A 22345-nucleotide genomic window follows, 5' to 3' on the forward strand; every position below is an offset into this window, starting at 1 on the left:
TCAGTCTAGTTTACAGATCATACACCACTCTGTTCATGTTGCCTACGTTTCATAGCATGTTAACTCAGTTCCGGATTTTGGGCTTTTTCCTTAATAACGCCGTTAAAAACATTTGATAGGGCATGGTGACTCACGTCTGTAATCCCAGCACTTTGGGGGTCAAGGTGGGTGGATCACCTGAGATCGAGAGTTCAGGACCAGCCTGATCAATATGGAGAAACCCCATATCTATTTAAAAAAAAATACAAAATTAGCTAGACATGGTGGTGCATGCCTGTAATCCCAGCTATACAGGAGGCTGAGTCAGGAGAATTGCTTGAACCCGGGAGGCAGAGGTTTCAGTGAGCTGAGATCATGCCATTGCACTCCAGCCTAGGCAACAAGAGAGAAACTCTGTCTCAAAAAAAAAAAAAAAAAAAAAAAAAAAAAAAATTCACACTCATAGCATATATATGTAGAAATTTTTGCTGAAGGCTGGTAGTATGCAGGGATTCATTTCATATCATAGTAAAATAAAAACTCAACTTGCGGTCAGCCTCCTGTACTTTTCTTATTCTTCTCAGTTTCTGTCCTCTTCTCTAAGGAGCAAAATCTCAGTTTCTCTTATTCTTTAGTAGCAGAATAATTTAGTTCTCTATGTCCCCTATACCTAAATTCAGCTTGAGGAACATCGTGGCCTATCAAAACCCAGTAAAGTGCTCAACAGAACAAATGGGCCTTCTTTAGAAATGTTTTTTTGTACCCCTCACATACATTTGTACATTTGTAGCCAATTTCAAGTCTTTTTCTTTTTCAGGCCTTGTAATGAAAAATATTTTATTTTATTTTTTTTAAAGAATATGCCAATAGACAAAATAATACTATATCTGAGCTGGAATAAAACTTAAACACTGCCCCTTACCCCTGTATTTTACCAAAATGAATGAGGCAGGTCATATAGTTTTCATACTCTTGAGCTTCCAAAACTCTTTTATATAAATGTTGTAGTTTATAAAACACCTCAGGTTTCCAAACCAGACCATGATCTTTCATTAAGACACCAAAGTCACATAATTTCTTCAATGTTTGATTTAAACTGTGATGTAATTGGTAGGGATCTTTTACTGGCCATCATGGTACAGTGTCATTACATATTCCTAAAAATCCCTATGTCAGATTTACTATTCTCTTTACTGAGAGAAAAAAAAAATCAGAATTTGCTTTGGTAACTGCTATACCTCACTTTTCTTAAGTTAATGAAGCTTTCCTCTGAAAAAGCCAACAAGGTTCTATATCTTTTCCTGAGGATGGTTTGTTGAGTCTGTATGGAGAATCAAGAAAACGGTTTATAATATTAAATTTGCCACTAGCTGCTTATATCAACTAGTTATGTCAGTTATTATATAACCAAACCTAATTATTTATTAATTGCCTCTTCACAGAGATGAAATAAAGAAGAAAAAGAAACTGTTTGAAGATAGCTTAAAAATTAAAAGCAACTTAGAAGATGAGAACATAGCAAAATGACCCAGTGAGTCCAAGATAGTGCTCTAGGGATGCTGAAGTGACCAATCAATTATGAAGAAGATGACAAGTACATATCACATGCTGGCCTCATCTGTGAGATGGGATCCAAAATATCAACAAGAATACATAGGAAGTATTTTAATAGGAGGATAAAAAGGAGCCTGTGATTTCCAGAAAACGATGTTCCTGTGTCCAAGGAAAATACTCTCCCAGGACAAACAGAGCAGGCTTTCCAGATTCAAGATGGCATTCTAGATTCCAGATTCAAGAAGCCATTATATTAATACAAATTTAACTTAATGAAAAATATTTCATGCTGTGTCTATAAAATGTGATTAGAAATCATTACAGTAGCTGGGTGTGGTGGTTCACGCCTGTAATCCCAGCACTTTGGGAAGCCGAGGCAGTCAGATCACCTGAGGTTGGGAGTTCGCGACCAGCCTGACCAACATGGAGAAACCCTGTCTCTACTAAAAATACAAAATTAGCTGGGCGTGGTGGTGCTTGCCTGTAATCCCAGCTACTGAACCCGGGAGGCGGAGGTTGTGGTAAGCCGAGATTGTGCCATTGTGCTCCAGCCTGGGCAACAAGAGTGAAACTCCATCTAAAAAAAAAAAAAAGAAAAAAAAGAAAGAAAACATTTAACATTAATAAAAGTAAGATGACAAAATATCTGAGGCATGGATAGCATAAAAGGCACCATTAGTAAGAGAAGTTACCTATTGCTGAAACATGGAATTGTAAGGAATAAAGAAAGTGGGGAGATTGCCATTCGATGAGTAACATAAGCTTAGAAGACAGAGGCCTGGGTTTTGTGGAGAACAGGTAAATGATGACTATAATGTCTGAAGACTAAGAAAATCAGAAAGACTGCTCAGCAGGCGAGAACATTTTATTTGATACTGTATGACCACATGTGAAAAGAACATCTTATCTGATTCTGTATGTGTTAGTCTGATTCTATGAATGTCAGTAGTGTTGTATTTCTGCATTGGACATGGGAAAATTGTAAACATCAATGATAGGATGTTTTCTAGGACCTTCCGAGGAGTCACAGAATCCTTCAGAAAGAGGAGACTGGAGTTGGTAACTTAAAGCAAAAATTAATGGAATATTGATTGAGTTTGAGATATGTGTAAGCCTAATAATTCACAATTGAACAGCGGAGAATAATAGTGTAACCACCATTTATTGAGTACCTTCACTATACCATGTACTGTACTACTCATTTTACAAATGGAATCTCATTTAACTTACATAATAAATGAGGCATTTTTTTCAGTTTTAGAAATGAAAAAAAAATTGAGATGAATTAGATGCATTCCAAATACTGGAATCTGTAACATATTGGGAAGTTCCAAGAAGGCATGTTTATACAAGAAAAGCTTGGTAATCTCAACCCAGGGATGATGAGATAGTATCATCTACTTTGTGCTTTATTGCAGAAGTTAAGACATGAGCTAAACTTGGGTTATTAGTGGAGAAGTAATTATCAAAATCTTGTCCTCACCTTGCTACCTTTTCAAACACTAATCACTAGCCGATATTACTATGCTTAACACGTGAATAGAATCCCGGATACCATGGAGATTATCTTCTAGTGAGGGAAAAAGATCACAGACAAGTAGACAAATGTTGAAGTAATTTCCAATAGTAATATTGCTGTGAAGAAAACGTGATGGTAAGATGGGTGAGGTTAACTTTAATTAGGGTGGTTAGGGAAGGTTTCCCTGAGGAGGCAAAATCTGAGCTGATTGTCAATATGAAGTCAGCCATCTGAAGATCTGGCAGAAAATAATTTCAGATAAACAAGGTAAATATTTGGGAAGTTATCTGATTATTAAATATGGATGGTCTATTTTATAGCCCTGTACTGTTTCAGAATTGACAATATTTCACTGAATGAAGAGTTTCAGTTTGTCCTGGGAAGTATTTCCCCTAACTCTTTTAATATTTAAACACTCAGTGGTCCAGTTTGTTTCTGAGATTCCACTATCAATATACGGGCTAGCTTCTTGTATGGAGGCCTCTTGTGGTCTTTTCTGCTTCTGTTCTTGCTTCTAAAGGAGAAAGCATCTCCTTAGCTGTGGTATATCATTTACAAAGACTGCTACAATAATTTCTCCCATCTGTATACATTTCTTTGCAACTGTGATTTTGCTACTTCTTTCATCAAGTGGTGAAATCCTTTCTCTGCACCCTTAAAACTGGGCTGGCCTTCTGACCTGCCTTACCAATAGAATGCAATGGAAGTAATATTTTGGGACTTGTAAGCCTAGGCATCAGGAAACCTTTGAAGCTTTTGCTCTTATCCTCTTGGAATGTTGCCATCACTACATGAAGATGCCCCAGCCAGTCTCCTTGAGGATGAGGAGACCACATGGAGACAGAAGGCCAGCCAAAGCTGTCACCACTCAGCAGACTTTTGAGTAAGGCTATCTTGGACCATGTGTCCCAAGTGACCTCCAGATGATAGCATCTGCATGAGTGACCCAATGTGAGGTCAGCAGACAAACCATTCCACTGAAACCAGCTCAGGTTTCTGACCCATAGAATTATGAGCAAATAAAATGTTTGTCATTTTAGGCCACTAAGTTTGTTATGCAGCAATAGATCATTAGGAAACTAGCTAAGCTCCAAAAATCTTTCTTTGGGGCTTTATGTCATTTTGCTCTGAACTTGAAGTTGCTGACTGAATGCTTCTTCAAGAGGTCTCTTGAAAGATGCCAGAATACATTACACTAAGCTTTTACTCATTTAAAAAATTATTTCACTTCAAGAATATATATCAGCGGAATTGAAAGACTGTTTCTACTCTTTGATGGAGAAAGGATCCTTCACTTATTATTCTGAACTAATAGGCATATTATGTTACCATGGAACCTGCACAGATAGATTCATAGTCCTTTCCCACTATTTCCAAACTCTTGCTTTCTTTTAACACAAACTCTAAATTTCCAGCTTAGGAACTTCTACATTCTATGCTACTCACCAAGTATGGGTATCTGGCATTCTGAGTACCAAAATCTTGACTACTGTTTATCTATTGATTACTGGTATTTCAAATACCTGCCATTAGTAGTCAAAAGGGAAATTTTGCTTTGAAATGTTATGAAGATATAATTGAGAGTAGCAGAACCCACATTAATGAAGGAATCATATGTAGTTTTAGCATACTATGTAGCTCGGGTTTTAATTAGTGCCTCCTCCCTGTTAAGATTTGGAAGGATAAGAAGACATTGGTTACCATGATCTTTAAAGTTTTCATTACCTGACTACATTTATTTATTGATCTATTTATTTTGCTACTAGCTACACTTATTCTTTTTTTGCTGCTAAACAGATCCAGGTCGAATTTTCCTTCTTTAGTTAAAAAGAATGCCTGCTATATCTCGTTTTAGGTACCCTCCCTTTTTGCTCCTATGGAGTTTGATGAATAGAAGTAAGTTTCTGATGAGTATTTACTTAAAGGTCTTCCTATGTCATACTCACAATCCCACCATCCTACGGTTATGTTGTACATCACTTAATCAATGTCCCTTTTCTACTACCCTATCATCATCATCTATGGTAAAGTTACCCGTTTGCTGGCCCACTGGGCTTTGTGTGGTTTATCCAAGCAATGACACTTGAATATGAATGATACTAGTTTCTCCAAGGGTTTTCTTTGTTGCCCATGCAATATCTTGAGCATTTTATTTTTAACTCCAGTTTTTCTTCATGGCATCATATCCCTTTTAGATCACCCTCTTTGTGTTCTAAGCTTGTGTTGCCTTTTAGCCTAGGCACTCAACTTCCTGCTTCCTGTTTAAAAAACAGGTCTCAGTTTAGAGTAGAAATAAATGGCATTTTCTGAACTCAATTGTTGAGACTATTCTGTTATTCACTGGACTGCATATCCAGCTCTGCACACTTCCCCATATTCCTGGTGATTAACATTTATGTGTTCTTCAGAGATAATGTTTCTAAATATCCTTTAGTTATGGTATTATAGTACACAACACGAACCTTCAAACATTTTTAGATGTTGGACAGATTTATAAATCTTTAACATTTTCATTTTGGGAGTGTTCTTCTGTGATTTCACATTGTTAGCCTCTAAATGTGAAAGTCTAAGAGCAAAATGAGCTGGAAGTGTTTGTAGGACTCTCAATCTAAATTTTGAGATATATGAAAGAGTATGTAGACATTGATTACTATTTATGAGGTCCTCCCTTAGTGAAACAAAACATAAAATCCCAAAACAATACTCTAAAATTAAAGGTTTAATTTGTTAAGCCTAATACTTCTTAATTAAATTTTTTGGATGACACAAGTCCTACATGCATATGTTGTCATTATGAAAAATTAGTATTATTTGGGAGCATGTAGAACAAAAACATAAGTATTTCTTATCTTAGTTTGGGTTCTTACCAAAGAAGAGTCTAAGAAAATGACTTGAGTATAGGTATGCTGATTGAGAGGTGATCCTAGGAAGCACAAGAGGAGTGAAGAAAGTGAGATGGGAAAAGGAAAAAGGCCAGTAAAGTGTGTGGTAACAAAACAAATGGATTGCTACTGTAGACAACTGAGGCTCAATTTTGCTGGGGAACCTCTAAGGAATCTTGTAGGATTGTAGAAATGTACTTCAGAATTGTCCCCCTAAACTCTATTCTTTTCCTTAGTGTATTTGTTTAGTCCTAGGCTAACTAATACCTTACTGTTTTATTCTAGTTGCATAGTATGTTTTGATTTCTAGTAGAATAAATTATCTTGCCTATTATTCTATTATTATTCTTTTTAAAACTTAATGTTTATAAATCTTTTCTGAAATTTTTGGAATAAGCTAATTAAGATTTATTTTTTAAAAGTACTGAGGAGATTTGAATCAGAATTGCTTTGCTTTACAATATTGTGTCTTCCTATCCAGGAACATCGTATGTCTTCATTTAGTTGGATGTTTTATGTGTTTCAGTTCTGCTTTTTAAAATAAATTTTGTACATGTCCTGTTTCATTTACTCCTCAATATTTTATAGTTCTTATTGCTACTGTGAATAGTCTTTGTAGTATTTTAAAAACATGTGTAGTGAATTTCTATAATTCCTAAGCATCCGTTTGAATATAGATTGGATTTTCTCATAGCAGAAGCAGGGCTTACTTACCCTTGACCCAGTTTTCAGTTTCTCACCTCCTCCTACTTTCTCCGTGTGGTCAATCCAGATAGCTGTCTTGTACAACTGCCTCCTGGTGACCACCTCCCTGTGAAACATGCAGATACAACCTACTTGACCTGCCTCGCTGACCCCTACACTTTGCACGGACTGCACAGATATACCACGGTGACCACCTCTCAGTCACAGAGTGCCCCCACAGAACTCATGCTTTCTTGCTTTAAATCGACCCATTAGAATTCCCCTTGGGAAATCTGCTTGCATAATGTCCTGGGCCCCAGTAAAGGCTTGTCCCATAGCTCCTCTCTCTCTTTCTCTTGTTCTTTACCTTCTGGTTGAGTATACATGTCCTGGATGATTCCCCCTTTCCAACAGGCTTTGTGAAGCATGCTGCCCTCTTCTCTCATGGATCTGTAAGTAATAAAACTGTTTCTGTTATTTATGTGTTTTGTTGCACTGCCTCCTTTGTGTCTTACCTGACCAACATATCTGAATGTAGCTTCTGTCCTAGACAGGGCAGAAGGCTCTTCTAAAGGTTAGGGCCCTCCTAGAGAATGGCTATCTTGGTAGGAAAAATGGACTCCGGTCACATAAGGGCCACAGTATAAACAAATTTCCTGTGAGAGGGACACCTGGTCAGTTTAGACACTGTCAACCAGGATAAAGAACTATCCTGTGAAATGCACGATGTAACCATCTATAACTACCTCCTCTGGAGTCCCATCAGGACAGGGCTAGAATTACAGCCACTTCCTAGAGAAAGACCTATAGACCAAAGTTTTTAAAAAATTATGGAACATATTATTGGTAATGTGTAAGAAAGCTATTTATATCTGCGGTAGATAATGTATCTAGTAACTGGTTAATTGTAAACAGATTTTTACCCCTTTACATTCTCTCCCTTTCAAACCTCTTTTATTAGCAGAAGGAGACACAATCTTGCTGCTGCCTTTTCCATCTCATATTCTTGGAGATTAAAGATAAGACTATAGTTTATTTTTCTGACTCTTTTAACTATAGCTTACTTCCCTTTTGGGAAGGGTAAGTAATCAATCTAATTTCCTCTACCTCCATTGTATACTGGTCCACTGAAATACATTTTTTTGCCTTTCACATTCTGGCTTAACTATGGCTAGAATTTTTTTAAAACTTAGTAAATTCTAATGGATGTCAAGGAAATACTGGTAACAATAAAAACAAAAACCTACATTGATAGAAGTACAGAATTTTAACCATAGCACTGTTTACTTAAAAATGATAAACATTTTAAAAATAAGAAACATTTATTTCCAAATATCAACATATTTCTTTCCACTGTAACTGAGCCTCTTCTTCATTATTAATTCTGCTGACATAAAAAAGAAGTAGAAAAGCTTGTATACAATTCTTTGGTATTGATTTTATATTAGTAATCTGTTTATAATGTAATGTTATATATTTTTTCCAAATTCAAATATAAATTATTCCTAACAATCCAACTTTTTAAAGTTCTTGCCCTAGTCCAAACCAAGTTCTTGTTACCCCCATCCCTTTCAAGTAAATCTTTTAGCGAAATTATCTGAGCTTCTGAATTTAAGTAGTAATATTAGCATTGTCATCAAGAGTTTTGAAATCAGACAGGCCTGGATTTGAGTCCCAATTCAATTATTAGACATGTGAGTGTATGAAAATTATTCATCTTCTTTAAGGTTTGGTTTATTTTTGTAAAATTAGAGGTGAGGAATAAAAGATAAGTAATAAATCTAGCTGTTTGACAGGAATTAGAAATACATTGTATTAAACCTTAAGAGATGAATGAAACTATAGCATCAAAATAAATAACTCAGTGGGTCCTTTTGCTATAAATTCAGGCATACCAAATTACTTGTAGTTTCTTGGCCATCCTATGGAGTTTTATTTCTCTGTACCCTGGCGCATACTGCTTCATCTTCCTGGAATTCCCTTTCCACTTTTGTCCACCTAGTCGACTATTCCCAATCAGCTAATACAGTGCATATGTGCCTTCCTCATGCAATGTGTTAGGCCATACTGTTCAAAATCATCTTCACTAAGATTCAGATTAATTACTATGTCTTTTTAAAAGCTCTCTCTAGTGTTCTATGCTCCTATAAGACCTGATGCGTACCCCATCCTAATACTGATTACATCTTATTGTTATTTTTATTTATCTACCTGTGTCCCCTCCATCACTGTAAGCCTCAGTATGCATTATATATTTGGCATCTAGAGATGAGTAGTAACTGTATGAATTAATGGACACTTACATTGCAACATCCATGTACCATAACTCACCTAACCCTGGAGCTTCTGAATTCTTCAGTTATTCATTCATTCCATCCATTCATTTATCAATTTCATCCACTTATTCCATTCTTCCATCCTATTTATTCCATACAACCTCACATCTGTTTTATCTATCTGTTCATTTATTCCACCAACCTATCCATCCATTCCTTCTATCTTATTCATCCACCCACCCCATCCACCCATTCCATCTATCCAGAAAACAGTATGTGATTGGCACTAGAGATAAAAATGAGAAATATATAATTTCTGATTTCAAGGAACTCATACTGAGAAGGTGGCACAAGCTAAAAAATATGTCACCTTTCTATTTTTTGTAGTTATCAAAATGAGAACTTATGGTAATAATAGCATTATTTTTATCTAACTACTTTTTATGTTTCAAAATGCAATAAATATTTGTTTACAATTGAAGTGAGATTTTACTTTTTTCTGGAATTTAGTATCACATAGCAACTTTTATGGCACAAGAAATAACTTTAAATTTCTGAAAAAAACATAAATCTACTTTTTCCAATAGCTTAGTAAACTTTTTTTTTTTTTTTTTTTTTTTTTTTTTTTTTTTTTTAGACAAAGCAGTGTTTTATTAGTGCTAATACATTTTTAAGTTAAAATGAAGGTAAATTGTAGGCTAATCACTGAGGAATAAGGCTATTTTCTTTTTTTTTTTTTTTTTTTTATTATACTTTAAGTTCTAGGGTACATGTGCATGACGTTTATATCATGTATAACTCCCCAATGCAATCCCTCCCTCCTCCCCCCTCCCCATGATAGGCCCCAGTGTGTGATGTTCCCCTTCCCGAGTCCAAGTGATCTCATTGTTCAGTTCCCACCTATGAGTGAGAACATGCGGTGTTTGGTTTCTCTTCTTGTGATAGTTTGCTAAGAATGATGGTTTCCAGCTGCATCCATGTCCCTACAAAGGACGCAAACTCATCCTTTTTGATGGCTGCATAGTATTCCATGGTGTATATGTGCCACATTTTCTTTATCCAGTCTGTCACAGATGGACATTTGGGTTGATTCCAAGTCTTTGCTATTGTGAATAGTGCCGCAATAAACAAACGTGTGCATGTGTCTTTGTAGTAGAGTAATTTATAATCCTTTGGGTATATACCCAGTAGTGGGATGGCTGGGTCATATGGTACATCTAGTTCTAGATCCTTGAGGAATCGCCATACTGTTTTCCATAATGGTTGAACTAGTTTACAATCCCACCAACAGTGTAAAAGTGTTCCTATTTCTCCACATCCTCTCCAACACCTGTTGTTTCCTGACTTCTTAATGATTGCCATTCTAACTGGTGTGAGATGGTATCTCATTGTGGTTTTGATTTGCATTTCTCTGATGGCCAGTGATGATGAGCATTTTTTCATGTGTCTGTTGGCTGTATGGATGTCTTCTTTTGAGAAATGTCTGTTCATATCCTTTCCCCACTTTTTGATGGGGTTGTTTGCTTTTTTCTTGTATATTTGTTTGAGTTCTTTGTAGATTCTGGATATTAGCCCTTTGTCAGATGAGTAGGTTGCAAAAATTTTTTCCCATTCTGTAGGTTGCCTGTTCACTCTGATGGTAGTTTCTTTGGCTGTGCAAAAGCTCTTTAGTTTAATTAGATCCCATGTGTCAATTTTTGCTTTTGCTGCCGTTGCTTTTGGTGTTTTAGACATGAAGTCCTTGCCCATGCCTATGTCCTGAATGGTACTACCTAGATTTTCTTCTAGGGTTTTTATGGTATTAGGTCTAACATTTAAGTCTCTAATCCATCTTGAATTAATTTTCGTATAAGGGGTAAGGAAAGGATCCAGTTTCAGCTTTCTACTTATGGCTAGCCAATTTTCCCAGCACCATTTATTAAATAGGGAATCCTTTCCCCATTTCTTGTTTCTCTCAGGTTTGTCAAAGATCAGATGGCTGTAGATGTGTGGTATTATTTCTGAGGACTCTGTTCTGTTCCATTGGTCTATATCTCTGTTGTGGTACCAGTACCATGCTGTTTTGGTTACTGTAGCCTTGTAGTATAGTTTGAAGTCAGGTAGCGTGACGCCTCCAGCTTTGTCCTTTTGACTTAGGATTGTCTTGGCAATGCGGGCTCTTTTTTGGTTCCATATGAACTTTAAAGCCGTTTTTTCCAATTCTGTGAAGAAAGTCATTGGTAGCTTGATGGGGATGGCATTGAATCTATAAATCACCTTGGGCAGTATGGCCATTTTCACGATATTGATTCTTCCTATCCATGAGCATGGTATGTTCTTCCATTTGTTTGTGTCCTCTTTGATTTCACTGAGCAGTGGTTTGTAGTTCTCCTTGAAGAGGTCCTTTACATCCCTTGTAAGCTGGATTCCTAGGTATTTGATTCTCTTTGAAGCAATTGTGAATGGAAGTTGATTCCTGATTTGGCTCTCTGCTTGTCTGTTACTGGTGTATAAGAATGCTTGTGATTTTTGCACATTAATTTTGTATCCTGAGACTTTGCTGAAGTTGCTTATCAGCTTAAGCAGATTTTGGGCTGAGACAATGGGGTTTTCTAAATATACAATCATGTCATCTGCAAACAGGGACAATTTGACTTCTTCTTTTCCTAACTGGATACCCTTGATTTCTTTCTCTTGCCTGATTGCCCTAGCCAGAACTTCCAACACTATGTTGAATAGGAGTGGTGAGAGAGGGCATCCCTGTCTTGTGCCAGTTTTCAAAGGGAATTTTTCCAGTTTTTGCCCATTCAGTATGATATTAGCTGTGGGTTTGTCATAAATAGCTCTTATTATTTTGAGGTACGTTCCATCAATACCAAATTTATTGAGCGTTTTTAGCATAAAGGGCTGTTGAATTTTGTCAAAAGCCTTTTCTGCATCTATTGAGATAATCATGTGGTTCTTGTCTTTGGTTCTGTTTATATGCTGGATTACGTTTATTGATTTGCGAATGTTGAACCAGCCTTGCATCCCAGGGATGAAGCCCACTTGATCATGGTGGATAAGCTTTTTGATGTGCTGCTGAATCCGGTTTGCCAGTATTTTATTGAGGATTTTTGCATCGATGTTCATCAGGGATATTGGTCTAAAATTCTCTCTTTTTGTTGTGTCTCTGCCAGGCTTTGGTATCAGGATGATGTTGGCCTCATAAAAAGAGTTAGGGAGGATTCCCTCTTTTTCTATTGATTGAAATAGTTTCAGAAGGAATGGTACCAGCTCCACCTTGTACCTCTGGTAGAATTCAGCTGTGAATCCATCTGGTCCTGGACTTTTTTTGGTGGGTAGGCTATTAATTGTTGCCTCAATTTCAGAGCCTGCTATTGGTCTATTCAGGGATTCAACTTCTTCCTGGTTTAGTCTTGGGAGAGTGTAAGTGTCCAGGAAATTATCCATTTCTTCTAGATTTTCTAGTTGATTTGCGTAGAGGTGTTTATAGTATTCTCTGATGGTAGTTTGTATTTCTGTGGGGTCGGTGGTGATATCCCCTTTATCATTTTTTATTGCGTCTATTTGATTCCTCTCTCTTTTCTTCTTTATTAGTCTAGCTAGCGGTCTGTCAATTTTGTTGATCTTTTCAAAAAACCAACTCCTGGATTCATTGATTTTTTGGAGGGTTTTTGTGTCTCTATCTCCTTCAGTTCTGCTCTGATCTTAGTTATTTCTTGCCTTCTGCTAGCTTTTGAATGTGTTTGCTCTTGCCTCTCTAGTTCTTTTAATTGTGATGTTAGAGTGTCAATTTTAGATCTCTCCTGCTTTCTCTTGTGGGCATTTAGTGCTATAAATTTCCCTCTACACACTGCTTTAAATGTGTCCCAGAGATTCTGGTATGTTGTATCTTTGTTCTCATTGGTTTCAAAGAACATCTTTATTTCTGCTTTCATTTCGTTATGTACCCAGTAGTCATTCAGGAGCAGGTTGTTCAGTTTCCATGTAGTTGAGCGGTTTGGATTGAGTTTCTTAGTCCTGAGTTCTAGTTTGATTGCACTGTGGTCTGAGAGACAGTTTGTTATAATTTCTGTTCTTGTACATTTGCTGAGGAGTGCTTTACTTCCAATTATGTGGTCAATTTTGGAATAAGTGCGATGTGGTGCTGAGAAGAATGTATATTCTGTTGATTTGGGGTGGAGAGTTCTATAGATGTCTATTAGGTCCGCTTGGTGCAGAGATGAGTTCAATTCCTGGATATCCTTGTTAACTTTCTGTCTCGTTGATCTGTCTAATGTTGACAGTGGAGTGTTGAAGTCTCCCATTATTATTGTATGGGAGTCTAAGTCTCTTTGTAGGTCTCTAAGGACTTGCTTTATGAATCTGGGTGCTCCTGTATTGGGTGCATATATATTTAGGAGAGTTAGCTCTTCCTGTTGAATTGATCCCTTTACCATGATGTAATGGCCTTCTTTGTCTCTTTTGATCTTTGATGGTTTAAAGTCTGTTTTATCAGAGACTAGGATTGCAACCCCTGCTTTTTTTTGTTCTCCATTTGCTTGGTAGATCTTCCTCCATCCCTTTATTTTGAGCCTATGTATGTCTCTGCATGTGAGATGGGTCTCCTGAATACAGCAGACTGATGGGTCTTGACTCTTGATCCAGTTTGCCAGTCTGTGTCTTTTAATTGGAGCATTTAGTCCATTGACATTTAAGGTTAATATTGTTATGTGTGAACTTGATCCTGTCATTATGATATTAACTGGTTATTTTGCTCGTTAGTTGATGCAGTTTCTTCCTAGCCTCGATGGTCTTTACATTTTGGCATGTTTTTGCAATGGCTGGTACCGCTTGTTCTTTCCATGTTTAGGGCTTCCTTCAGGGTCTCTTGTAAGGCAGGCCTGGTGGTGACAAAATCTCTAAGCATTTGCTTATCTGTAAAGGATTTTATTTCTCCTTCACTGATGAAGCTTAGTTTGGCTGGATATGAAATTCTGGGTTGAAAATTCTTTTCTTTAAGAACGTTGAATATTGGCCCCCACTCTCTTCTGGCTTGTAGAGTTTCTGCCGAGAGGTCTGCTGTTATTCTGATGGGCTTCCCTTTGTGGGTAACCCGACCTTTCTCTCTGGCTGCCCTTAAGATTTTTTCCTTCATTTCAACTTTGGTGAATCTGGCAATTATGTGTCTTGGAGTTGCTCTTCTGGAGGAGTATCTTTGTGGCGTTCTCTGTATTTCCTGAATTTGAATGTTGGCCTGCCCTACTAGGTTGGGGAAGTTCTCCTGGATGATATCCTGAAGAGTGTTTTCCAACTTGGTTCCATTTTCCCCCTCACTTTCAGGCACCCCAATCAGACGTAGATTTGGTCTTTTTACATAATCCCATACTTCTTGCAGGCTTTGTTCATTTCTTTTTCTTTTTTTTCTTTTGGTTTCTCTTCTCGCTTCATTTCATTCATTTGATCCTCAATCGCTGATACTCTTTCTTCCAGTTGATCGAGTCGGTTACTGAAGCTTGTGCATTTGTCACGTATTTCTCGTGTCATGGTTTTCATCTCTGTCATTTCGTTTATGATCTTCTCTGCATTAATTAATCTAGCTGTCAATTCTTCCACTTTTTTTTCAAGATTTTTAGTTTCTTTGCGCTGGGTACGTAATTCCTCCTTTAGCTCTGAGAGGTTTGATGGAGTGAAGCCTTCTTCTCTCATCTCGTCAAAGTCATTCTCTGACCAGCTTTGATCCGTTGCTGGCGATGGGCTGCGCTCCTTTGCAGGGGGAGATGCGCTCTTATTTTTTGAATTTCCAGCTTTTCTGCCCTGCTTCTTCCCCATCTTTGTGGTTTTATCTGTCTCTGGACTTTGATGATGGTGACGTACGGATGGGGTTTTGGTATAGGTGTCCTTCCTGTTTGATAGTTTTCCGTCTGACAGTCAGAAGGACTGTCTGTTGGTCTGTTGGAGATTGCTTGAGGTCCACTCCAGACCCTGTTTGCCTGGGTATCAGCAGCAGAGGTTGCCGAAGATAGAATATTGCTGAACAGCGAGTGTACCTGTCTGATTCTTTCTTTGGAAGTTTCCTCTCAGGGGTGACGCCACCCTGTGAGGTGTGGGGTGTCAGACTGCCCCTAGTGGGGGATGTCTCCCAGCTAGGCTACTCAGGGGTCAGGGACCCACCTGAGCAGGCAGTCTGTCCGTTCTCGGATCTCAACCTCCGCGTTAGGAGATCCACGGCTCTCCCCAAAGCTGTCAGACAGAGTCGTTCGCGTCTGCACCGCCCCCGCTCTTTCCCCTAATGGGCTGCAGCTGTGCGCTGTCCGCAGCGGTAGAGTCTACAGAGACAGGCAGGCTTCCTTGAGCTGCTGTGAGCTCCACCCAGTTCGAGCTTCCCAGCGGCTTTGTTTACCTACTTAAGCCTCAGCAATGGCGGGCGCCCCTCCCCCAGCCTCGCTGCTGCCTTGCGGATAGATCGCCGCAGACGGCTGTGTTAGCAGTGAGGGAGGCTCCGTGGGCGTGGGACCCTCCCGGCCAGGTGTGGGATATATTCTCCTGGTGTGCCTGTTTCCTTAAAGCGCAGTATTGGGGTGGGAGTTACCCGATTTTCCAGGTGTTGTGTGTCTCAGTTCCCCTGGCTAGGAAAAAGGGATTCCTTTCCCCCTTGCGCTTCCAGGTGAGGCGATGCCTCGCCCTGCTTCAGCTCACGCTGGTCAGGCTGCAGCAGCTGACCAGCACCGATTGTCCGGCACTCCCTAGCGAGATGACCCCAGTACCTCAGTTGAAAACGCAGAAATCACCGGTCTTCTGTGTCGCTCGCGCTGGGAGTTGGAGACTGGAGCTGCTCCTATTCGGCCATCTTGCTCCGCCCCCAGCTTAGTAAACTTTTAAAGGAATAGTGAATAATGTGTCTTCTAATATAATAAATAATGCTTTTATTTTAAAATTTATTTTATTTATGTTGATATATAATAAAAATGTTTATTATCCCCAAAATACATATTTTTGGGGTACATATGACATTTTGATACCTGTATGCAATGTGTAATGATCAAATCAGAGTATTGGGATATCAATCACCTAAAACACTTATTTTTTTCTTTGTGTTAAAACATTATAATTCTTTTATTCTAGCTATTTTGAAATGTACAATAAATTATTAACTATAATTTTGCTACTGTACTATTGAATACTATAATTTATTTTTTATTTTTATTTTTTGAGACGGAGAATCACTCTGTCACCCAGGCTCGAGTGCAGTGGCACGATTTCAGCTCACTGCAACTTCAGCCTCCCGGGTTCAAGCAATTCTCCTGCCTCAGCCTCCCAAAGGCTTTTAGCTCCCACAAAGGCATGAGAACATGCCATATTTGTCTTTCTGTGGCTGACTGATTTTATTTAACATAATGACTTCCAATTCCACCCATATTGCTGCAAATAACATGATTTCATTGACTTTTATAGCTGAATAATATTCCATTGTGTATATATACCACATTTTCTTTATCTGTTCACCCACTGATGGACACTTAGGTTGATTCCGCATCTTGGCTATTGTGAATAATACTGCAGTAAACATGGGAGTACAAATCTCTCTTTGATACATTAATTTCCTTCTTTTGAATATGTACTCAACAGTGGGATTGCTGGATCATATGATAGTTCTATTTTTAGCCTTTTTCAGAACTTCATACTTTTCTTTATAGTGGCTGTACTATGTACATTACATTCCCACCAATGCTGTGTAAGAATTTTCCTTTCTTTATCCTTGCCAGCATTTGTTATTTTTGTCTTGGATAGTAGCCATTCTAACTGGGGTAAGATGACATCTCATTATGGTTTTGATTTGCATTTCCCTGATGACTGGTGATGTTGAACATTGTTTCACACACCTATTGGCCATTTGTATGTCTCCTTTTGAGAAATGTCTACTTAGGTCTTTTGCCCATTTTTAAGTTAGATTTTCTTTTTCTTTTTTTCCTATAATGACTTTTATTTTAAGATCAGGGGTACAAGTGCCAGTTTGTTATATAGGTAAACCTGTGTCACGGAGGTTTGTTGTAATGATTATTTTGCTGCCCAGGTATTAAGCCTAGTACTCATTAGTTATTCTTCCTACTCCTCCCACCGTCCACCATCTGATAGGCCCCAATGTTTGTTGTTCCCCTCTTTGTGTTCATGTGTTCTCATCATTTAGCTCCCACTTATAAGTGAGAACATGCAGTATTTGGTTTTCTGTTCCTGCATTAGTTTGCTAAGGATAATAGCCTCAAGCTCAATCCATGTAAACAACAGATGTTGGCAAGGTTGCAGAGAAAAAAGAATGTTTATACACTGTTGGTGGGAGTCTAAATTAGTTCATCCATCATGGAAAACAGTGCAGCAATTCCTCGAAGAGCTAAAAACAGAACTACCATTCAACCCAGCAATACCATTACTGGGTATATACCCGGTGGAATGTAAATAATTATATCATAAAGACACATGCACGCATATGTTCATTGCAGTACTATTCACAATAGCAAAGACATGGAATCAATGATAGGCTAGATAAAGAAAATGTGGTACATATACACCATGGAATACTACATGGCCATCAAAAAGAACAAGATCATGTTTTTTTTTTTCTTTTACTATTAAGTTGGTCAAAGTCCTTGTATATTCTGGTCATTAATCTCTTGGATGGATAGCTTACAAATATTTTCTCCCATTGTATGGGTTGTCTCTTCACTTTGTGGATTGTTTCCTTTGCTGTCCAGAAGATTTTTAGCTTGATGTAATCTCATTTGTCTATTTTTGTTTTTGTTGCTTGCGCTTTTGATCTTACCCAAAACTCTTTCCTCAGACCAATGTACTGTAGTGTTTCTCCAATGTTTTCTTTTAGTAGTTCTATCATTTCAAGTCTTACATTTAAGCCTTTAATCCATTTTGAGTTGATTTTTGTATATGGTGAAAGATGAGAATCTAATTACACCCTTCTGCATATGAATATCCAGTTTTCCTAGCACAACTTATTAAAGAAATTGTCCTTTTCTAGATGTGTGTTCTTGGTTCCTTTGTCGAAAATGAGTTGGGTGTCAAGTGCTTGAATTTATTTCTGGGTTATCTGTTCTGTTGTGTTGGTCTATGTGTTTGTTTTCATGCCAGCACCATGCTGTACTGGTTACTATAGCATTGTAGTATAATTTGAAATCAGGTAGTATGATTGCTCCAGCTGTATTCTTTTTGGTCAGGATTGCTTTAGCTATTCGGCGTCTTTTGAGGTTCCATACAAATTTTAGGATTTTATATTTTATTTCTGTATAGAATGTTTTTGGCATTTTGATAGGGATTGCATTGAATCTGTAGATTTCTTTGGGTAGTATAAACATTTTAATAATATTAATTCTTCCAATCTATGAGCATGGGATAGCTTTCTATTTTTTGGTGTCTTTTCAGTTTCTTTCATCAGTGTTTTATGGTTTTCCTTGTAGAAGTCTTTCATTTCTTTGGTTAAATTTATTACTAGTAATTTTTTTGGTACCTATTGTAAATGAGATTACTTTCTTGATTTCTTTTTCAGATTGATCACTGTTAGTGTTTATAAATGCTACTGATTTTTGTATGTTAATTTTGTATCCTGCAACATTATGGAATTTGTTCATCAGCTCTAAGTGTTCTTTGGTGGAGTATTTAGGTTTTTTAAAATATAAAATCATATTGTCTGCAAACAAGGATAAGTCGGCTTCTTCCTCTCCAATTTGGATACCTTTTATTTCTTTCTCTTGCCTAATTGCTCTGGTTAGGACTTCTAGTATGATATTGAATAGAAGTGGTGCATGTCAGCACCCTTGTCTGATTCCAGATTTTAGTGGAAAGACTTCTGATTTTTTTTAACATAACATTCACTGTGGATTTGTAATATATGGCCTTTGTTGTGTTGAGGTATGTTCTTTCTATGACAAATTTGTTTTATGGCTTTTATCCTTCATTCTGTTGATATGATGTATCATATTTATTGATTTGCATTTATTGCATCCCTAGGATAAATTCCACTTGATTATGATGAATAATCTTTTGAAGATATTTTTGAATTTGGTTTGCAAGTATTGTGTTGAAGATTTTTACATATATGTTAATCAGCAATATTGGCCTGTAGTTTTCTTTTGTTGTTGTTTCTTTGTCTGGTTTTGTTATCAGGGTATTGCTGGCCTCATTGGATGAATTTAAAGGTATTCTGTCTTATTCCACTTTTCAGAATAATTTGAGCAGAATTGGTATTAGTTCTTTAAATATTTGTGGAATTCAGCAGTGAATCCATCAGGCTTTTCTTTGATGGGAGATTTTTTTTTATTATTGCTTCAATCTCATTACTTGTTATTGATCTGTTTAGGTTTTCTATTTCTTCATAATTTTATCTTGTTAGGTTGCATGTGTCTGTGAATTTATCTAGTTCTTCTAGGTTTTCCAATGTGTTGGTGTATAGTTGTTCATAGCAGTCTCTGATGACACTTTTTATTTCTGGGTACCAGTTATAATGTTCCCTTTTTCATCTCTAATATTTATTTGGATTTTCTCTCCTTTTTTCTTAGTCTGGTTAAAAGTTTGTCAATTTTCTTTATTTTTTCAAAAAAGCCCAACTTTTTATTTCATTGATCTTTTGTATTTTTTTCTCAATTTCATTTATTTCTGCTCTGATCTTTATTATTTCTTTCCTTCTACCAATGTTGTGTTTGGTTTGTTCTTGCTTTTCTAGTTCCTTGAGGTACCTTATTAGGTTGTTCACTTGAAATCTCCCTATTTCTTCAATGTATGCATTTACTGCTGTGGACCCCAAATATCTGAGACAGGTCTCAGTCAAATCAGGAAGTTTATTTGCCAAAGTTAAGGATGCACATCCTTGACACAGCCTCAGCAGGCCCTGATGACATGTGCCCAAGGTAGTTGGGGCACAGCCTGGTTTTATACACTTTAGGGAGACATGAGACATCAATCAATATATGTAAGATGTACACTGGTTCTGTCCGGAAAGGTGAGACAACTCAAAGTGGGGAGGGGGCTTCCAGGTTATAGGTATGTAAGAGAGAAACGGTTGCATTCTTTTGAGTTTCTGACTGGCCTTTTCAAAGGAGGGAATCAGATATGCATTTATCTCAGCAGAGGGATGACTTTGAATTTTTCTGTCCTTTATGCACAAGGAAATTCCTTGTGAGGGAGGTATGTAGCTTTTTAATGTTAATAGCTATCTTTTTTAGGAATAGAATAGGAGGCAGGTTTGCCCTAAGCAGTTCCCAGCTTGACTTTTCCCTTTGACTTAGTGATTTGAGGGATCCCAAGATTTATTTTCCTTTCACACTTCTACCTTTTCTTTTTAAAATCTTTCAGAGAAAGAGTTTTAGAAGAAAATGAGTCTCTGGTCTCAGATTTTATCTGATCTCTCATGGTTAAAACAGTTTATTTCTAGATGGGTAGGTCCCATGTTGTTAGGAAAATTCATTTTTAACAGGTTGTGAAGTCTCACACCCTACAAAGAGAAATTAAGGTGAGGAAGGGAGAAAAACACAACAAACAAAAAAAGAACAATCCTGGAAATTCTATATAGGCCCTATTACTCTGAAGCCCGTACATCAGTAGGCAGGTATGAAAGTGGCTTATGTGTGTAAATAGGCTACTGCTATTTTCTTCTGAATTTTAAGTTATCTAGCTTCAATTTGCAGGGCTTTAAGAAAGCATAGCTTAGCTGTTAGTGATTTTTAAATCAGGAAAAAAGGGGGAAAAAGAAAAAGAAAGAAGAAAAAAATTGAAAAGATTATTTTGGAGACTTGTAGCCCGGAAATATTAGAATTCAGTCTAAGCCAAAGAAAACAATAAAAATTGAAAAACATTAGGCAAGACTAGAATCTAACAACAGATGTACTATAGTTTGTGATCCATAATTTCTCTCTCTCTTGTTCCCCATTTTTACTAAAGACAAATCATGGTGGGACTGATTTGCTTTATTATACTTGGCCTGATTATTTGTATAAAGTGCAGCAAGAATAATTATTTTTCACATGGGCTTTTAAATTGGCTTTGAGAGAACTTTGTTCCATAGAAGGAATCTCAGAAAGTCTTTTTAAAAACTGATACCAGTCATGGCTCTGTACCATCAAATATCTACTGAGTTGGGTAAATTCCTTTCCTCTTGAGCTCCCAGGATAACTTGAGACCCTTGGGCCTCTCAGAAAGTGATATTCTTTGCTTACCACAGAAGAGAAACCCTGTACAGGGACTGAGTAGACAAGGTATAAGGCCAGTTTTCCCAACAGGCTTTTATTGGATCTATAAGTCAAGTTTGATTCCTTATGGAAAGCACACCATTCCAGTCAAAGGCTTGGTAAAATAACCAGTTTCGCTAACAGTGTCCAGTTGCAACACATTCTTATTGTACTTATGCAAATAACTATATTCCTGTAAATTAAGAATACTCACAAATAGTTTCCAAATCCTGGAGACACCAGGTAGAGAGAAAGAAATATGCTCCAAATTTTGTTCACAGGAGTATACTTTCTTCAATTGCTACAAGCTGTAAATAGCTCAAAATAGTTTTCTTAACTCTGAAAAACAAAACAAATGATTAGCAACATTTTTTGTGGGTTTTTTTGTTATTTTATTTTATTTTACTTTAAATTCTGGAATACATGTGCAGGATGTGCGGGTTTGCTGCATAGGTAAACATGTGCTATGCTGGTTGATCAGCAATGTTGTAAGCAAAAAAGTAAAAAAAGATTACTTCAGTCTTCTCTTAGTTCAGTCCATGCCATTCACTCCTGTTCTGCTTGATATTCATGAACATTCAAGCTCTCCATGAGAGTCCTGAAAGTTTTCCTTCTAATGTCACAATCTCCAAAGTTATCAGAACCCTGCATCCAAGAATACCTGTTAAGAGTTTTATAGCTGATTGTAAAACTGCCTTCTAAAGAGGGCCAAAACCAGACAACAAATGTCCATGGATGACAAAAAGTCTTAGGGCAGCCACAGTCAAAGACACAATTGACAAGGAAATTTGTTACCTCTGTACCACATAATAATTTAGCATAACAATTATAATTATTACTGATAATGTATACTAAGTTGTATCAGAATTATAGGTGTTCCTCATAATTTTGGAACATATACCAATAACATATTTATACAAATGAAACCCAAAGAAAGCCAAACACCATTTCATATTTGACAATGCTTCCAGTAAAATTTTTATGTCAAATAAGCCAAATATGTCATTTTTGAACTTTAGGGAAACTAGTATCTGAAAGGATTCATTATGTCAGAAAAATACATAATTTATAATTTGATTCTGAAAAGTTTGCCAAATATCAAAGGTTGAAAATGCTTGATATCACAAAATAGGATCACAGGTCATTGTAAAATAAGTCATTTATTTAACCAAAGTGATAATTCAAAGATTTCCAAAAAAAGGCAAAAACATTTATTCTTTGAGAGAGGATAGTTAATTTTACGCACAATAAGCCCTAATAAAA

The sequence above is a fragment of the Trachypithecus francoisi genome, unplaced genomic scaffold (genome assembly GCF_009764315.1).
Source record: "Trachypithecus francoisi isolate TF-2019V2 unplaced genomic scaffold, Tfra_2.0 Lachesis_group11, whole genome shotgun sequence".
In the NCBI taxonomy this organism is placed as follows: Eukaryota; Metazoa; Chordata; class Mammalia; order Primates; family Cercopithecidae; genus Trachypithecus; species Trachypithecus francoisi.